The 20,203-nt window shown below is 46.8% G+C and overlaps 1 protein-coding gene across 2 annotated transcripts in view; it reads right to left on the bottom strand.

The window, feature by feature from the left end:
- Window positions 1-20,203, bottom strand: part of THAP1 (THAP domain containing 1) — a 67,131-nt gene that overhangs the window by 1,969 nt on the left and 44,959 nt on the right. The gene's annotated exons all lie outside the window — the stretch shown is intronic.

The following is a 20,203-nucleotide window of genomic DNA, read 5'->3' as shown; positions in this document are numbered from 1 at the left end:
GTGGTAACTTTGCCGTGTTCCAGGGTACACGGCTATAACAAACCAGTATATAATTGTGCAATAGCAGTATTTAAGAAAATGAAAAGGCAGCCATATTCTTTTTCCTACACTTTGACTGTGTTCAGTATTATGGCCTTAGATATAGGTAAGCAGTAGGTCTCTACCTATTACCGCTTTAATAAAATGCTAATAGGTAGGGAAATACATTTATTTTTTATATATGTTTAACGCTGTGTACCAACATTTTGAAAAATGCTCTACTTAACTATAGTACACAAAAAGCATTATCTGTGCACTATAATGTTTAATCCAAGGAATCCCTATCCATGAGAATAATAACTATAACTACAGAATGGCAATCCGATTTCTTTCTTTTTATTTATTGCATTTGTTGTGAATTTGCTTATTAGGCTACATAATCATTTGATCATAAAGGTGTCTTTTAGATGTTCATGTAGTAATTCTTAAACTTTACATATGCAGTCTTGTTTATTTTTAGGGATTTCTTGCTACATGTAGTGGAATTGTGCTATCTATGAAGCCCAAAGTGAATGAAAGAGAATCATTACTGTTTTGAAAGCAGACATTTTTATTTTTTTCCCTAGCGCCCAATAATCATGTCCTCCAAATAGTATTCTGTCTAGCTCATTGCTATAACAAATCAACAAAAAGAGAGGTAGGGAAGGAGTAACACTCTTAATCCCCACTATAACTAGAAAAATAACAACAAAAGAGTGTTACTTGGTTGAAGAATACACAAGTAATGGAGCACAAGATAGAAACAACGCCAATTAGGTTTGTTTAGAAAGCCCTCACTCATCGACCTGGTCAGTGACATGCTTCATCATCTGGTCCCACTGGGTGTGACCGAATGTCACCCCAGTGTGCTACAACGCCAGATTACTGCGGAGCGGGTAATGTGAAGATGTTCCAGTTTTTATTAATCGATTTTTTCATCAGATTGGACAGGGTGCTGTAGGTGGTGACACATGTGAGGGGAGGTTCCTCCGGGATTCTATCAGATGATTCCAGTAGAACTTCACGGGGTTGATTGCGTGCCCGTTTAAATCCTTTGTTTAGGATATGGTTAGGGTAACCTCTTTGTTGTAGTTTGGCAGTTAGGTCAGTTGATTGCTGTCTAAAGTCATCAATGCTGCTGCAATTGCGCCTGATCCTTAGATATTGGCCGTAAGGCAAATTCTTTCAACGGGCGCGGATGGAAACTGGTAAATTGGAGCAGATTGTTTTTCGCAGTGGTTTATGTGGTGACATTTTTTCACCTTTAAAGTGAGAACCATCACATCAGTATTTCGTAAATTTGGGGGTTATTGGTCACTGGCCTTTGGCCCATTGATCCGGTAGTTACACAGATTGAACGTACTTTGTGTTCCCAATAGGCTTACTACCCTAGACACACCTACAGGCGGTGTCACTTAACTTTACAACTAGTTCAGTATTGTGCACTTGCCAATCCACACGAGCACAAGTCACAATATTTATAATGAATTACTTGAGTACAAGAACTAATTGTTTGATTGTCTCTTTATGTTTGTCTGTGTCATTTGCCTCCATAGGTGCACCTAATTTTTGAAGTCTCTAACCTAGAGACAAGTAGGGTGTGTGCCTCCCGTTTTTTGTTCGGTGTGGCCCCCTCCACATTGCACTTTCACAGACGACTTTTTTACTTTCACGTCCCTTGGTAGGGTGGGCCTTAGCGTGCCCAGACCGCCGGGGTTTATTCACCATAGGTCCTGACGAATGCCAGGTTATTTACACCAACATTGGCAGAAACATGTTGACTGTCACGTAATGATATTGGAAACAGACCATTCAATTTAGTTGGCCGTGTTTACCAACACATTTTTTAATATGTCCTTGTTGATCAGCCATTAAATCAATTTTTGATACAATCAAGGCATTTTTAAATTCACTGCGTCACTCTCTTCACGTAATCTATCACTTAGCCTTCACATCTTCACATTACCCGCTCCGCAGTAAATCTGGCGTTGTAGCACACTGGGGTGACATTAGGTCACACCCAGTGGGGCCCGATGATGAAGCATGTCACCGACCAGGTCGGTGAGTGAGGGCTTTCTAAACAAACCTAATTGGCGTTGTTTCTATCTTGTGCTCCATTACTTGTGTATTCTTCAACCAAGTAACACTCTTTTGTGGTTATTTTTCTAGCTCATTGCTATGTCACTTTTTCATTTGCTGTACAGGGGTACATAAGAAAGATTAGCTTTGTTTGTCTTGTTCGGCACAGTTTTATTTTGGAAGCCAGAGAGTTTGCAAAGAAAAAGTATGTAGATAAAGATGAAGTATATTTGTTTAAAGGTTTTCATTAGCAAGTGACCTAAAATGGGTCTTTCAGATGTTCATGTAGTAAATCTGAAACTTTACATATGCAGTCTAGTTTATTTTCTGGGCTTCCTTGCTACTTTTAGTAGTGTAGTGCTACGCAGATATCACTATGTTGGTAACCCTTATAACTTCATAACCACTTCATAACATCGCTTACAATAGCAAAAGAAATAATCTACATAGTCCAACGTACATTGATGTGAAATTCATTACAATCCGTTCAGCCATTTTGCCTCTATGTGAAATACCAAAGTGTATGTAAAATGCATTGGAGTGCAAGTGTGTTGTGGGACCCCAATTTTTTGTTTGCACTCCATAGACCAAACGCCACCACACTTTCAATCCTTTACTAATGAAACAGATGCAATAAGAAGCAAAGTTTTGGGAAGGTTTTTCAGACAAGTTAAGACAATTAAAAAGAGAAGCATCCTTTTAGGATATCCTTATAGGATATCCTTATAGGATATTGGAGAAGTGTGGCTCAATGGTTAGAGCGTCAGACCCTGATGCAGAGGTTTAGCCCGGGACCAGGGTTCAATTCCCTGCCAAAGGGGGTCTTGGGCTCAAAAATTCCACGGACCTGATAATTCTCGCCTCGGTGCCTATTCCAATCATGGAGTCCCACTCTGCAACTCTGGGCAATAGCTTGCTTAATCTCCACAACGGCCCCCACAACGCTAAGGATGCCTGGCCTCCACCTTGGGGGTGCCCAGGAGTGGACACCTCACAGGGAAAGCCAGGATGGGTTCCACAGCGGTATTCGTACAAGCGCCTTGAGACCCTTGCGGGTGAGTAGTGCGCTATACAAGTATCAATTTTACAATTTACAATTTTTATATCATGGCAACTGTAAACATGGCAGGATTGTCTTGTGGTGCTGCTAAAGATCTAAAAACTGCCACAAACGAAAAGTTAAAAAAAAACTGGCAAAAGTTAGTAACAATAACAATAAAAACAAGCACTGGCAAAATCCATCATCAATATTCAGTTAAATGAAGACCACATAAGTACATCGCATGCAAACAAACTAAGTTAAAAAGTACATTTCACCATAAATACACATCTTCAATATTTAAATACTATAAAAGGATTCAATTAAAAAGGCCTTTGCTGCTCACACGTTTTCTCCTACTTCTGAGCACTCACCAAAAAACTTTCCACATTAAAGAAAATATTGGGGGACTGTAACCTTTGAAGGTGAATCAGGGCTGGGATTACCTGCCAATAACCCTTCCCTCCGAGCAACAGTAAAAAATAACATTGTCTTAGGGTCTGGTAATGATCACAAAAAAATATAAGGTGCACTGTATCTTGGACTGAGAAGTTATCACATTACCACGGCCCTTGGTCTTCAACCTTATGCTGCCCGGTGAGTTCTGCTAAAAGTCAGTGCAAAAGAATCAATCTAAAAGGAGTTAAAAGAAAGCGATAAGTTGATTTAACCGTGGTTCAGTAGGGTTCCATAGACTGGCAAAGTCAATAGGTTTCACCTTTGAGACTTATTAACTTAGCGCTTTTTGATAATGCTAAATCAGCAAGAAGAAATAAAAAGGCAAAATTACATGGCTGCTGTTGGCGGCACACATGCACGGACCTACTCAATGTACAGAAAACAATTTTATTTTGTTTTTATTGACTATGTTTTATTGAATTTGAAAAAGTGTTGTTGCAGTGGAGCACCTGGCAGCAATTGATAACTGCTGGCCCTCTCAAAAAAAATGTAAACCCTGCAGGTGAAGGGGAGTAAGGTAGGAGTGGGTGGTAGGAAGCAACAGGGACTGGTGAGGGGTACAAAAAAAATGGGTTTGGGGGAGAAGGGAAAAAGCAGCCTACAAAGGAGAGGAGAAACATAAACCACATGGGTGGAGAAGAAGCACACGACAGAGAAGGAGTAACACAAAAGAGAGAATATTTGAGGCGTGAGGAAGAAACACATGAGAAGCAGCAGCACAAAACAGAGAGTAGCGCAGGGATTTTACACAAGGGAGAGAGAAAAAAAACACATGCGCTTTCAGTTGTTGAACAACACACTTAAGGGTGGGAAAAGTATAATGTAATTCAAGGAGGACATTTTAGTTTTGGAAGAATGAAAAAAAATGGATGCAAGACTAGAGATAGTATTAGAAATATTGCAAAAAAGAGGAATGGACAGTAGAATTTGCTAACTGTAAATCTGTAGTCTAGCTCCAACGTATCACACTTAGGGCAAAGGAAGCTTATAATCGAAGGATAAACGTGTTTAAGCAATTAAATAAGACTCATGTGTATGGATTAAGGATGATATAAGACCACTTGCCAGCCTCGCAGAATTTCAGGACAAGTATGTCATTTAATTTACAAAAAAAACTATTCTCAAGATCAATTTGATGAAAAAAAATAATAACACATTGAATTGGGATGCCAACTGACAAGTACTTCTGAAGACCTTTGTTTGCGCCTCACATTCCCTTTATAAGGGGTTGGTACAGAAACAAAAATTATAATAACTACGATGGCAGTTTGATGGGCGTTTGGTTAGCAATGTCTCAAGTGGAGATAAAGGAAATATAAAAAATAACAAAATCATTGATTTTGCCTGTTGATCATTTACTCATTCTGGTGAATGGGGCATCAAACATTTTAGGCACTTTACGTGAGGGGAAGAAGTGACTACAAGCCTTGTGCTAAAACCTGGATAATGGAAGGAATGTCACATGCTTTGGCAAGGATAGCAAGTAACCTAAAGATTATACACATACACTAACATGTTCCAAGTGTGAAAACCTGGGCTGCCAGTTTTTTGCGTAGGTTTCCTATTCCCATTGAGAGGATCTATAGAAGGAATGTAATGTGTGATTAGTGAGTGGAAGCATGGAAGAAGCACTTGAGAGAGAGAGAGCTATGAAAAGATAATGTGTTGTTAAAAATCGAGGAACATATATGGAGTGGTTGACCAAGGACGGCTATACGAACCATGAAAAACCCTATTGGGATTTAAGGGATTACTTAGGAGACAAAGAAACAGTCTTTATGTTCAAGGCTAATAGTGTTTCACCACAGATGATCACATATGTATCAAAACAATATTACAAGAGGCAGATTGGTTTCTAGGTGTAGACCTTCAAGTGTGGAAAACTGTAAGATAGTATCCAAACGTGCAAACAAAACACAGAAAGCATTCAGAATGTATTATACTTGGTTACATGCCCAAAAATGTCAACGGTAAAAAGGAGCAAATAATGATGTTCTTCCAATTATGTCAATGTATGATCACATTGGATAAATGAGAGTAATGACAGATGTACTCACTAAATGGTTGGACTTGTAAACAGTGGCTAAGGAAGATACCTAAGGAGTACTCAAATTTCTTAAGGTGAGGCACATGATGATGTTCAATCTGTACAAGAGCATATAATAGATTAGACAAAGAATTTACAGAGGGTGGGAATCGAACATGGAGATCACTGTATCACACCTAAGGAAGTGGATTAGTGCAGAGGTTCAACTGAATGATCAAAGAGAACCATATATTCCGGGTTTAAAAGGAACTTGAATGGGAAGAGGAAATCAGTGAACATGACGTGCTACTTGCTTGGTTGGTTGCTGAAGAGAGGGGGACTTCTAACCCCACAAGGCTGTGCTCAGGAGGCAGGGCCCTACGCCTATTTCTACCTGAAAGAGCCTGCGGCACGGGATGCATGCGGGACGTGCCTGGGCGAAGCCTGGACCAAGGACGGGCCTGTCTGCGCCTGGTCTGGGGCCCCTCTTGTTTGTTGAGCCGTGGCCAGGCCCATCTACCGGGAGAACCTCGACACAGCAGACGCCTCCAGGAAGCTGCTGATAAGGAAGTGTGCCTCGTCAATTAATGCCGGGATTATCCCCAATTACTTTATCGTCACCCAATCAGGTAGGAGGGGGAGAAGCAGTGCTTGCTTGGGTCTAAGTGAGGAGTGAGGAGGGGGGCTGGCTGTGCTTGTTTGTGCATGACATTGTGAAAAGCCTTTACTGAATTCTTGGGCCAAATCTTCCCCTACTCTCGCGGGCCGAGCCCCTGAGGCTAGTTCCTTACACTTGGTGACTATGGGTCAAAAATCTGAACTTGAGAACTCTAGTTCACTTGACAGATGTGGATACAGAATAATAATAAATATATCAGTGAGCATGTAATAACACAAACACTTTTTAAAAAGCTGTACACCTCAACTGCGAAGAGAAAATGATCACATGCATGAATCTGTTTCTTTGTATTTTTGTACACTGTAGAAACTATAGTTCCCTCCAAAGTGTAAAGAAGCTCAAAGTAAGGAAATTCCATTATAGGAATATGGGTAATATGGTTCAAATAGCACCAATGTGTAAGTTAGCACCTCTCCGTGCAGTTTATGAAACGCAACCAGTGATGTTTCATGTAGTGCTAAATTGCTAAGTGGTAAAAATACACTTTACTAGCTTCAGTTCAACTAGCTTGAAAGAGAAGGGCTGATTTGACCCACTAACATCTGAACATATAAGAGTGTTATGTAACAGTAGGAAGACGAGAGACCCACTGGCCGTTCAACATGGATGTTACACTCAAGACACTGCCAAACCTGGAATATTGTACTAGAAATATCAGTGCTGGGGAGGGAGGGATGGGGACGTTATAGAGTTGTACTGTTCATGAAAAAAATAGAATGATATCTATATATTGTCATATTCACCACTGCAGAGTTTATGCTATGATGCCCTACTATATTCTGTTTTATCTGATATGGTGACTTATTGTGATCAATAAAGACATTTTCACAAAAATAAAATAAAAAATAAAATAAAAATAAAAAGAGTGTTTGGGAGTATTTATAATATTTGTGAATGTCTTCACATTTACGTGTAGTATTTCTGCATGTGACTATTATTTGTACAGTTACAACATATAAAGGGACAAAATGAGTGGTATATGACTGAACCAGTTAGTGTGCAATGTTTTATTGAGAATGGTGTAGGTGAGTGTGTGTGTGTCGATATATCTAGGTGGGAGTGAGTATCTCGGATGTGTGAATGATACAATATGAATATTCATTAACCTCATCCCTCCTCTTTGCCACACGCAAACACATACAGAGCCAGTGCAAGCACTAAGCAAACTTGGCACTTACCTAAAGCATTGCCTTTTAGGGGGACACTAGGTGGGTACAGCGGCCCCTACCCTTACCTTTCTAGGCTCTTCTTTCTTTTCTGAGAAGTTCCTCAGGGGGTTAGTGTGACACACAGATTGAGCAACTGGGTTACTTGCACAAGCCATGCCCAAGGATTCAGTATGCTTTTCCAAGCCTGTATGACATTACTATCACTCCTTCATAGGCCCATTCATTCATGCACTTCATGGGACCATCGATGTCTGTTGCAGGAAGCTGGTTCTGTATTTACTATACCAAAGTAAGGCATAGTGTGCACAGAGCCCAATGGATCCCTAGAGGCTTAAGTAGATAATACTAAAAGCTCCATTTGTGGTATTGTGGTCGAGCAGGTAGGCTTTTCAGAGGGCTGTGTTAAGCATTTATTGTACACACTCAGGCAAGCAATGATAGCACACACCCAAAGACTGAATCCTAGACCAATTGTTTTGTATAAAAAGTTATTATTTGATTATTTTTTTTCTAGAACTAATGAGTATTCAGTTGCAGGTAAATAACAGTTTTCAAAGTAGTTATACTTTTCAAAATGCAATCTGAACTGTTTTCCAAGCTGTAGAAATACTTTACAACTTTGGAAATACGTTGGTGTTGTCCATCAGAAACAGTAGGAATTAGTACTTGAAAAAGACACTTGTATGCAATAGATAGAATACATTGCAACTTTAAGGAAGGAAAACAGGGTTATGCATCAGGGGGTAAGTACCTGACTTACTCGTACAGTCTTTGAAGATTTAGGCCAGCACTGGGCAGGGTTCAGTTTAAGGTAGGTGCTGCACCCCCAGTGGCACTGGGGTGGCTGGGTGCAGAGGTCACTGAGTCCAATGTTAGTCAATGGAGACTGAGAGCACCCGCAGAGGTGCGGTATTCAGTATCTACGCTGCAGCTGTTGATACCGGCAATAATATTTACTCTTGTGGTCAGCAGAGAGCAATGGAGAAGAATAGGATTAAGTAGACTGCCAACACCATTACCGTTGCAGTCGTCAGCAAAATACTGTAGATCGAAGGGAGGTCTCTGAGGGGGGCACAATTCCAGCTGCAGCCCTTAGAGACCCCTATAGTCACAAGGCCCTTGGTGTCACTGGTACTATTTACAAGGGACTTACACGTGAGCCAGAGGTGTGCCAATTGTGGAAACAACAGTACAGTTTTGGGAAAGAACACAGATACTAGGAACCTGATTGGCAGGGGCCCAGTGCACACTCAGTCAAAGTGCATCAGCTATCAGACAAAAAGTGGGGGTAACTATGAAAAAAGGGCACTTTCCTACATATATGGACTCTTGCTTTACACTGGATAACTGGAGCAAGTACAACAAACACAAAAGAAGTCTAAAATAGCCAGATGAACTGAGAGTATTTATTTCCTAGGTACACTGAAGCATTTTCTGTATTAGGCCACTGACACTTTGTAGTGATGTAATGGACTAGATAGAGTGTTGTCGTAAGAATGTTCTACAATCTGTATGGAATGTGGGGTTGGCGCTGGGTGGCAGTTGCTGCCTAGTGCTGTTGTAAGAAACTGGAACAACATCACGCTGTCACTAAAACAAATTGTATACCTGTGATTATTGGGGAGACCCACACAACAATTTGGCGATGATTGAAGCAGACCTTAGAGCCACCAGTCCTCGATCCCGTTTGGGCGTAGCTGCTGGGAAATCAACAACGTGGCAAAGCAGCAGTTTTACAAACAGAAGTGGCACATGTGAGGTAATTGGGGAGCGAACAAGAAACACAAAGGTACGTGACTGAAAAAGGGCTAAAAGTCGAGATTGCGTAAATTGCAAAGGGACAGCGAGTACGTGATGAGCTTGTCGCACCTTAAGTATCCACAGACCCCACATATTCTACCAACAGTAAAACAGGCAACAAGTGTATGTGCAAATACATACGTAGGATTAAAGCAATCTTTTTTTAAAAAAAAGGGTTTTAATGCATATGGGTGACAGTTTAAAACCAGCGTTTTGTATGTGCACAACAATACCTTGTATGTTCAAAGGACTTGTGCATTAGCTCAAGGCAGAAAGAATCTTGAAGAGTCACAGCAAGCAAGAAAGCAGTGTGAACTGCTCAGTCTGCTGATGAGTCCTACCGCATTATGGTCTGCGTGCCACATCCAGCTACATCAGCGCGTTGGCATTAAACAACAAAGGGAGCTGGAGCGGAGTAAGAACGTTGTTGGAAGCCAAAACCAAACGCAATTTGGAAAGGAGAAATAACAGCGACACGCTCACTATTAGGGATCAAGTGAGTCACATATAGCAATACATTTTTTTAAACCATCAGTGACACACACACTTGATGTAACATAAGTGTGCCATCAACACTGTCGAATGTAGAGCAAAGGCTCACAGTGATAGGCACACTTTAGAAAACAACCTAAGCAGAGCATTATATTGCAAATACATGTTTTGATTTTCAGTGGGTGACATTCAAGTGTGTCAAAAACAGTACCAAAGTGGTACTACACATAGTGACACACCAGTGGCGTAACAAACGTTTAAGGGACAATGTACATGGAGGGTCCCCCGCTCCGGATACATAGCGCTCAGACCGGAGTACTCTGCTGAGGGGGCTCCTGCAGCTTTGGGTCGCCCCGCACCGCGGGGGATGTGGGTGTCTGTGTTACGCCCCTGTGACATACACAGTGTTGAAAGATATTACAGATGACAAAATATGAAAAAAGTTGCCTGTTGAATTTAGAGTGAGCACATCGACACGTACATTTAGTGCTCAGATATTTTTTTATTATTTTGCAATTTTTTTGGTCGCACATATTTTGTAGGGAAACTGACAGACCGCATATAAAACCTAAATGCACCCCCACCATGTCTACAAATGCCTGGTGAATCCCCTAACAAATGGAAAACTTGGTACAGAGCATTTACAAAGTATTTAGGTGCTATAGGGCGCAACAGGTGGTATCCTGGACGGAGAAGGTTTATGGTAGAGAACAAGTTTGGCTTTAAAGGCCAGGCTATTTTTGAACACATACCTGATATACAAGAAACAGACGTCGATGAAGAAGAATTGGATGAATATTAACAGGTAGTAATTGTGGATAAGCAGGTGTGAGAAGTTGGCCTGATGTGCAGTGTTCACTATTCTAGTGATCACTATATATCAGTCCAAACAACCCTTATTGATGATTGGTTGTAAGTCAACCTTATAGACCAGCTATCCTAGTAGCATGGATACGAGCAGTCTAAGGCTAAGACTCTAGAGGGCGTGTTAAGCCAGCTGTTTTACCATCACATTACCCCTTGAACACCCAGTGAAAGGACACCACACAAGTGTTATGAAAATAAACAATGTATTTATTAGAATCACAACAACCCTGTACTCTTTATGAGGACAGGGTGCTAGGCACACAACAAAACTCTTACGAAAATACTTAAGTTAGCACAGTATATACAAATGCCCGAGGGGCACGAAAAACCATATACTTAAAAAGTGGAATGCGAAATTACTAGCAGGTAAGTACAGTACTAATAGGCTTTGGAATCGCTAGGACTTAACTAGGGAATCGTTAGATTACTTCTAGGAGACCTAGGGGACTCGGTGCAGAGTGTGCACTCTCACGCGGGATGCGGGACAAAGTCTATGGAGGCTAGTAAAGGCAAAGTTAGTGTTCACGGGCGAACCCGACCTGGTAGGAAGAAAACGACAGTGGATCCTGACCCTAGGATAGTGAGGCTATGCTGGGACACCGAAGTGCCGAAGTTACCTAGCCCAGGGGCTGCAGCTGCCTAGGTCTGAAAAGGCGTCGGGGATCTTGTTGCCGGACCAGGAGCCTGGAAGAAGGAAGTTGCTGGCAGGCGACCAGTGAAGGAAAGTTCGTTGGATCCAAGCCTGGATCAAGGAAGAAGAAACCTGAAAGCAGAGGGGACCAAGTTCTTGAATCACTAGCCAGTGATTAAGTGGGCACCAGGATGGCACCGGGCGAAGTCACCTCGACTAGGTGAGTGGGCGACGCTGGCTCTGCAGATCTCACGGACCAGGAGGCGTTGTCGGCGACCAGGATGGAGAGGCGAGCTGTCCCACGATGGATGAAGCTGTCGGCGTCGAAGTTACCCAGGATTGGGCAACAAGCCTTGGCTAATTCAAGCCCACGCGGTGGACTCAAAATGGCGTCTTGAGTGGACCAGGAGGGTCCGGGGTGCTCCTCTTTTGGAAGGGAGCAAGGGCCAGCCTGGAGCAACCAGACCAGCAGCAGAAATGTCGTCGGGCGTCGTTCAGGAGGCCACAAGCCAGCGGGCTAGTAGCCAAACAACGCGGTGAGCAGCAAAAAGCAGAAGGGCCCCACGCAGATCGTGGAGATGCTGGGAGGCTGCACTTCGGTGCTGGAGCTGCTCAGGGTCGGGGCTTCTCGGACCCCAAAGCACTCACCAGGAAATTACTCGGCGGGCTTGCTGGAAAGAAGTCGCGCAGTCTTGAAGATGGCCGGTCCCTCGAGGTCTCGTCACACCCACGAATCTCAGCGTGACTGATGATGCAGGTAGAGGTCAGAGATGCCAGGGAAGCCGGTTCTCGTCGAGCTGGGCAGTCTTGATCCGGAGGAGAGACTTGCAGCAGACCGCAGTGTTCTTAAGATGGTGCCTGCGGATGCAGGGTGACTACTCCTTAGTCACAAGGGAGAAATCTTAGGAAGAAGTCTTGAGTTCCTTTCGTGGAAAGTAGTTTCAGGATTCAAAGATGATCTGATTTGGAAGGGGGCCAGTTCCTACCTTTATCCTGTCAAAAAGGGGCTGGCACGCGACTAAGTCCTGCCCTAGGGGTGGGACTAGGAGGGGGGTGGTTACACCCACTTCCTTGGCGGGCTTTTCCCCAGCACAGGGTCTGGAGTGACCCTGGAACTGGTTCCAGCCAGCCTATGCACAGTGAGCACCGGGGTGCCACGTGCAGTCACCTTCCTCTAAAGCCCTGCCTACCTACAATACACAAAACCCTGTCTGGGACGGTGCTGGCACCGCCCCTGGCAGGAAACCCTTTGTCCTTATCTCCTGCTCTGGGAGGACTCCCAGCAGCAGGAGGGCAGACTTGTGTCTCGGTGGCGGCATCCATTTTGTGGATGCTAAGGCTCTGTCTGACTTTAACCGGGGTTAGGGGTTACATACATGTCGTGTCCCTCTAGAAGGGTGGAATGCTAACCCCGTCGCCAGAATTGGCGAGGGGTTAGTATTCCAATTCGTATGACACCTTACTCGACATGTTTTGATAAAGCGATACCAGAGTTGGCATTTAACCGCGAGGATTATAATGCACTTAAGAGTATATGGTATGCGATATCATGGAAACGGCTACGGGATAGATCCCGAAAGCCGCAGACAGGCTCAGCTCATGCCAGAGCACCATCTCACACGATTCCAAGCACTCTGCCTTCAGGATTGTTAAGGCCTGCCATAGGAGTGACTGATAGGAGATCTGTGTGTCCATTTTAGGGTTAGATATAGGTAACTATATCTAAAGCAAAGGGTGATTACACCACCTTGCCCCAGCTGTCAAGCAGCCAGTTGTGTCAGATTTGGATGGCCAGCCAGGGGTGGCATAATACATGCTGCAGCCCCCGGTAGGCCCTGGGTACACCTATGCCCTGGGTACCTAAGGTACCCTGTACAGGGACTGATAAGGTGACTCAGTATCCAATTTAGATATGTACCTAAGGTACATGGAATCCATTTTACAGAGAGAGCAGTAGGCCTGGGGCCCTGAATAGCAGGGTCCCAGGTCAACTAAGTCAGAAAACCAGCAAAACACCAGGCAAAAAGTTGGGGGCAACCATAGTCAGGGATCTACCTTCCTACAGCAGGTCAATACTCAACCAAGTCGAATAGTAAATAGACATAAGTATTTCAGAAGCAAGCAGCACCAGGAGGAGTCAAGTGATACTTACGTTGCAGAGTAATGTATATTAGCTGACGACTGTGAATTCAATGAATTCCTTAACAACTTATCAAAGATCAGATTGTGGTCAGGTGGTCGATGAAGAAGAATTGGATGAATATTAACAGGTAGTAATTGTGGATAAGCAGGTCAATACTCAACCAAGTCGAATAGTAAATAGACATAAGTATTTCAGAAGCAAGCAGCACCAGGAGGAGTCAAGTGATACTTACGTTGCAGAGTAATGTATATTAGCTGACGACTGTGAATTCAATGAATTCCTTAACAACTTATCAAAGATCAGATTGTGGTCAGGTGTTCGGACAAAAAGGTACAGGAAAAATTATTGAAACTAAAGAACCCGTAACTGATAGAGACCATTAACATTGTGAAAAGCATAGAAATATCATACAAAGAGTCAAGAGTTACTCACTACAGAAAATGCAGGTGTACATGTGGTTGCAGAGAGCTTGAACAAAAATCAGAATGCATCAAAAATGGATTTCCAAAAAAGGAAGCAGGAAACAAGAGACAAGAGTAGTTTTTCAAACAAAAACATATTTGCTTTAGATGTGGCTACCCTAGTCAAATGCCCAGTGGTCGATCGCGTCCTGCTAGAAATGTTACATGCAAATTTTATGAGTGGGTTAAAGTGGTGGAAAAAACAGGAGATTTAGTTCTTGTGGTAGCTGGGAACGAAGAACAATAAGTGTGGGTCCATACACTGAAATTTGGTTTGATGGTAAAATCTTAATTTGCTGGTGGACTCTGGGGCTAAAATGACAATACTTACTAAAGAGCTTTATGTAAAAACCTGGGGTAAGAAGGAACTTTATCTCCCAGATAGATGTCCAGTATCCTATGAAGGTAAAATGGTAGCTATGAAGGGGTATTGCTATGATTACGTATGGTAATCCCCATTACTCTTAGTCCTACTCGTCCTCGACCCAGTCATCACTCATGAGGTATTCCACAAAACAGGAAACACTTTTAGGCTCCACCCCCCCTCCTGCCAGGTGCTATATCACTCCCAACCACCAGAAGCACATCCTGACACACCAAGCAACAAAGGCCTGGACAGGGAGGGAGGGCGGGAAGTATGACTGGGTCGAGGACGAGTAGGACTAAGAGTAATGGGGATTACCATACGTAATCATAGCATTACCTCTACGTCCCTCGTCCTCGACCCAGTCATCACTCATGTGGCATACCAAAGCAACAGCCAAACAGGCCTTTGGCAACCCAAACACAGCAAAACACAGACTAGACACAAAGGAGTGCAGCAAGAGAAAAAGTTTAATACACAAACAGAACTCAGAGCGGAGGGGGAACCCCCACAGCTTGCAACACCCCACGACCAAAATTGGTCCGGTCAGACAGAGCACAATTCAACCTGTAGTGCCTCACAAACGTGGACTCGGAGGCCCAGGTCCCAGCACGACAAATCTCATCAAGAGACACACCATGGTAAGCAGCCCAGGAGGCAGACAAGCCCCGAGTGGAACGCGCCTGAACCCCCGCCGGACAAGGCAAACCAGCACCACGATAGGCAAGAGTGATGACAGCCTTAATCCAACGACCCAAGGTGAGCCTGGAGGCAGCCTTACCCTTACCAGCCAAACCAAAGGTGACAAAGAGTCAGAAGAGCGAAACCCCCCAGAACGAGCCACATAAATGGACAAGGCACGCCTCATGTCCAAAGAATGAAGCAACAAATCAGAAGGAGGAGAATGACACAAAGAAGGAAGAACCAGCTCCTGAGAGGAATGGAAACGGGAGCGGACTTTGGGGACAAAACCAGGATCCAAAGAGAGCACCACAGCGTCATCCAGAAAACGCAAAAACGGGGGGGGGGGGGGGGGGGGGGGGGAGACAACGCAAGGCCGTAAGCTCCCCCAACCGCCTTGCATAAGTGACGGCCACCAAAAAAGCCACTTTGTAGGACAGAAACTTAGGGTCCACAGTCTCCAAAGGCTCAAAGGGGGAAGACTGCAAAACACCCAACACCAAGGAGAGATCCCACTGGGGTACAAGAGAACGAACAGAAGGAGAAGAAAGAGAAAAACTACGAAACAGACGAGAAACCAACAGGCCATCCGAAGGAAGAAAGGAAACCGGGTCCCGGAAGGTCCGGATAGCGGCCCACTGGCCCCTCAAGGTAGACACAGCAAAACGCTTCTGAAAGCCATCCAGAAAAAACTGAAGGATAGAAGAAACAGGGCAAGAGGTAGGAGACAAACCAGACGAGGAACACCACCCAGAGAAAGAAGACCAGTGCTTCGAGTAGGAAGAGAAGGTAGACGGCCTACGAGAGGCCTTCATCACAGAAATGATGTGGTCGGGCAGACCACGGACCCCAAGAGACAACCGTTCAACCTCCAGACAGCCAAGGAGAGGGGAACCAGAAGCTCAGAGGAGAGGGGTAGCGGGGCAGAAGCCAAGGAGGGACCACCGCTAGGCCCAGCAGCAGAGGAAACCAGGACCTCCTCGGCCAGTGAGGAAGAACAGCCACCACTTTAGCCCCCTCCCGCTGAACCTTCAGCAAGAAGGCAGGAATCAGAGGAAAGGGAGGAAAGGCATAAAGAAGCCAAGGAGGCCACCGGAGAGACAAGGCATCCACTCCCCATGGCGCCCACCTCTGGAGACCTGGAGCTGAACAGGGGAACCAGGGCATTGGACCGGGAGGCGAACAAGTCCAGACCTGGAGTCCCGAATCTCAGGCAAAGCAAGCGAAAGGTCCGGGGAGCCAGGCACAGGGACAGAGAGGAAGGAAACCTCCTGCTCAACTAATCCGCCACCACGTTGTCCACACCTCGAATATGCTGAGCAGACAGGGCCAGAAGATTCTCCTCCGCCCAGTCCGAAATGGAGCAGGCTACCAGGTTCAGGGAACAACTGCGAGTCCCGCCCTGGTGATTGATGTAGGCCACAGACACCGTGTTGTCCGATCTCACCAGGACATGGCAACCCCTCAGATGAAGATGGAAACATCGGAGCGCCCTCCCCACCGCAGACAACTCCCTCCAGTTGGACGACCTGCGAGACTCCGACGGGAGCCAACAAGCCTGCACAGCCCAATGGTCCAGGGTCGCCCCCCATCCGGAAGCGCTGGCATCCGTGGTCACAACCAGAGGAGGAGGCAGACGGAACAACATCCCCACGGAAAGGTGGGAAGGATCCAGCCACCACTGAAGAGCAGACAACATCCAGAGACACGGGCATAGGCACCGCATAATCCAGGACAGGAAAGGGGACCCACCGCTGAACATGCCACAGCAGAGGGCGCAGATGAACCCTGGCCCAGGGCACGGTGAAGACAGAAGCAGCCATGTGGCCCTGAACCTCCAGCCACTGAAGGAGGGGAGCAGAGGCCTGTGACAACAACTTCCTCAGCGACGACTGAAGGCGATGAATCCGGGTGTCCGGCAGGAACACCTTGCCCAACACAGAATCGAACACCGCCCCGATGAAGGTCCTCCGGGTGGCAGGCTCCAGATGGCATTTCGGCAAGTTGATCAAGAACCAGTGTTCCCTGAGCGTAGTCATGGTCAAGAGAAGGTGGCGAGACATGACCTCCAGGGACGGAGCCTGAACCATCCAGTCGTCTAGATACGGGAACACAGAGACCCCCAGGAGATGGAGATGGGCCACCAAGGGAGCCACCACCTTGGTGAACACCCTGGGGGCGGATTGAAGACCAAAGGGAAGGACGCAGAACTGCCAGTGCTGACCCTCCAGGCAGAAGCACAGGAAACGCAGATCCCTCACAGCCACCGGGACGTGCAGATACGCATCCTGGAGGTCCAGAGTGGAGAACACCCAACCGGACTGGATCAGCGGAATAACCTTCTGGAGAGTCTCCATCTTGAACGGGATCTTCTTCACGAACAAGTTCAGACCCCGAAGGTTGATGACTACCCGGAAGCCCCCCGTGATCTTCGGAACCACAAAGATGATGGAGTAGACGCCCAACCCCCTCTCCTCCAACGGAACAGGGACAAGCACAAGTTTGCTGACCAAAGTACGAACCCCGTCTGACAAGGCCAGACGACAGGAGGCAACCCGAGGAGAAGGGGTCACCACCACTCCGGAGGGGGGAGGGGGGGACAGGAACTCGATCCGGTAGCCCCTCGGCAAGACATCCAGCACCCATCTGTCGGAGGTCGTCAGGTGCCAAGCAGGAAGGAACTGGCGAAGCCGGCCACAAACTAGAGGCGGACCACCAGCGAGAACGTCCCCCAGGCCAGCACAGTCAGGAACGCTGCGGACCAGACCCGGCACCCCTCAGGGACTTCTGCTGAAACTTCCTGGGAAAGGATCGGCCAGCGCCACGCTGACTCCGAAACGAGGACTGCTGAAACCTGGAAGGCTGGCGGAAAGACCTGGCACCAGAGAAGGAGGAACCCCTACGGGGCGGAAGATCATGAAATGAAATGAAAAAAATATTTGGTAAAGCGCACTGCGGCCAAGCGGCTTCCTTGCGCTCCTTGAAGACCTTCTGCAGTTTCTCCTCCAGCGAGTCACCAAACAGACGGGCACCAGTGAAAGGCAGCCTCAAAGCCATGGAACGCGTCCGTCTTCCAATCCCTCAGCAACAGGTTACGACGGGCAGAAACAGAAGAACCACAGGACATAGCAGAAGCCCTCACAGAATCAAAGGCGATTTCCGACAGGAATTCCGCCTGGCGCTCCATAGACTCCAGCAACTCCGGACAACTGGCACCCTCCTGCATGGAGGAAAACAAGGACTTAAAATCGGTCAGCAGAGACTGGGCAACGTACGCCCCATAAATGCCAGAACGAATAGCCAGGTGCGAGGCGGCATAAGATTTCTTCAGGGCAGAATCCACCTTCTTGTCCACTCCGTCCTTCAGAATGTTATCATCCGCCATAGAAGGACGACCCACAAGACTGGCCACAACAGAGTCCACAGGAACTGCATCAGGCAAAGACTCCGCCATATCCTGCAAGGGATAAAGCTTGGACATAAACCTGGGCATGGAAATATGATCAGGGTCCTTCCACTCCTTCAGCAGGACATCAGAGACAAAGGGATGGACCGGCAAGGAAGAGGCAACAGGCTTCCGAAACTGCGGCAAGAGCGAATCCCGAGAGGTACTGGGTGCAGAAACATCAGGAAACCCCATGTTAACTCGCACATGGGAAAGGACGTCAGGCAAGAGATCCCTGGAAATGTACTTCCCCTGAAGCTCAACAGCAGACAGCGAGGACTCATCAGAATCAGCAGAGGACGAAATGTCAGAATAAAGAGCAGCAGAACCAGAAAGTCCAGCAGCACCCTTCGTGTCCGCCTTCAAATCGGAAATAGTCTCCAAGATAAGCCGCTTGATCCGGTCATCATCACCCCGCCGTGCATGCTTCACAGGAGGGGAGGAGGAGACCCCACTGGAATCAGGGGAAGAGGGAGGCACAGGGGAGGAATGCTTCCTCTTACGATGGTGCTTGCCCATAGTAACACACACAGCAGCAGGAATGAAATGAGCACTACAAGGAGAAACACGCCCTCCCAAAAAGGCACATAAATACAAGCAGGGCACACCCCAATTAACCCCCCCTAGGGAGGACAAGTCGAGGCCAGAAACGGCCAAAAAGAACCAGCACAGGTGACAAAACAATCAGGGAGGCAAGCCCCCCGACCCCCCAGCCAACCACCAACAGGCCCGAGGAGAAAGGGGAGGGGCGGGCAAAACCAAACTGCGGACAATCAGCAGGCGCGGCAGATAGAAGGTAAACCAGCCTCATGAAGAAAGGCACTCACCCATGCCGCCGGCAACGCAAGCGGAGGACGTCCAAACCCCCAGACGCCCTCAACAGAATCAACCACCAAGGACCGGCACGCCTGGAGCCCACCCGGGCGTCCGTCTGACAAGTGCCCGCAAGGAAATGAAGACCCGCGCATGCGCGAACATCCTCACACATGCGCAGACACAGAGTAGCCGGACGATACCACGGAGCAGTAGAGGAAGCCCGGCTACAGGATAAGAACCAACCCGGGACCCCCGGAGAGGGGGCAGGGGCACTGCAACCCCCCCCCCCCCATGAGAGGAACACCGGAGGAGACACCCGGGCCCCCACTCACAGAGGGGGCCAGCTGCGAGTCGGGGCAGCAAACGGGGAGCATCGCGCCACCGCAACCAGAGCGCACTGCCCCTACCTGCACGTCGACAGCAAGAAGGCAGGCAAGCCCCATCCAGGAACACCTCGCACAGCAGGAGAACCCAGGGCAACGGCAGCAGGGACATCTGGGCAGCAGCAAACCAGGAGGACCCGAGAAGCCAAGCAGCACAGGTCTCCTGAGCCCAGGAGGAGACAGGGAAGCCCAGCAGCCCCACTCCAAGGTATCCAACGACGGTCCATGGGAGCCCCCCAAAGCCCAGCAGAGGAGGATCCACAGGACAAAGATGCAGGTAAGTGCCCGGCACTCACCCCAGCGTCTCCCATCAAGTAAACCACCGACAGGAAACAAAACAGGATGTGCTTCTGGTGGTTGGGAGTGATACAGCACCTGGCAGGAGGGGGGGAGGGGTGGAGCCTAAAAGCGTTTCCTGTTTTGTTTCCTGCCTTGTGGACTACCTCATGACTGATGACTGGGTCGAGGAAGAGGGACTTAGAGGTAATTTGAGACTACCTTACAATTCAAAGGGACAACCATCACTGGAAAGGTATGCATAGCTAAGAAAGGATTGAATATGTTAGGAAAATACCATCAACGGTTGTTCAGGATGACACTCATACATGGGTGAAAAGTACAAGTATCATTAGTAAGTGAGGAAAATCAGAG

Source organism: Lissotriton helveticus, chromosome 2_1 (genome assembly GCF_964261635.1).
Source record: "Lissotriton helveticus chromosome 2_1, aLisHel1.1, whole genome shotgun sequence".
NCBI classification, from domain to species: domain Eukaryota; kingdom Metazoa; phylum Chordata; class Amphibia; order Caudata; family Salamandridae; genus Lissotriton; species Lissotriton helveticus.
The sequence above is the reverse complement of the archived record's forward strand: the minus strand, read 5'-3'. Positions and strand labels throughout refer to the sequence as shown.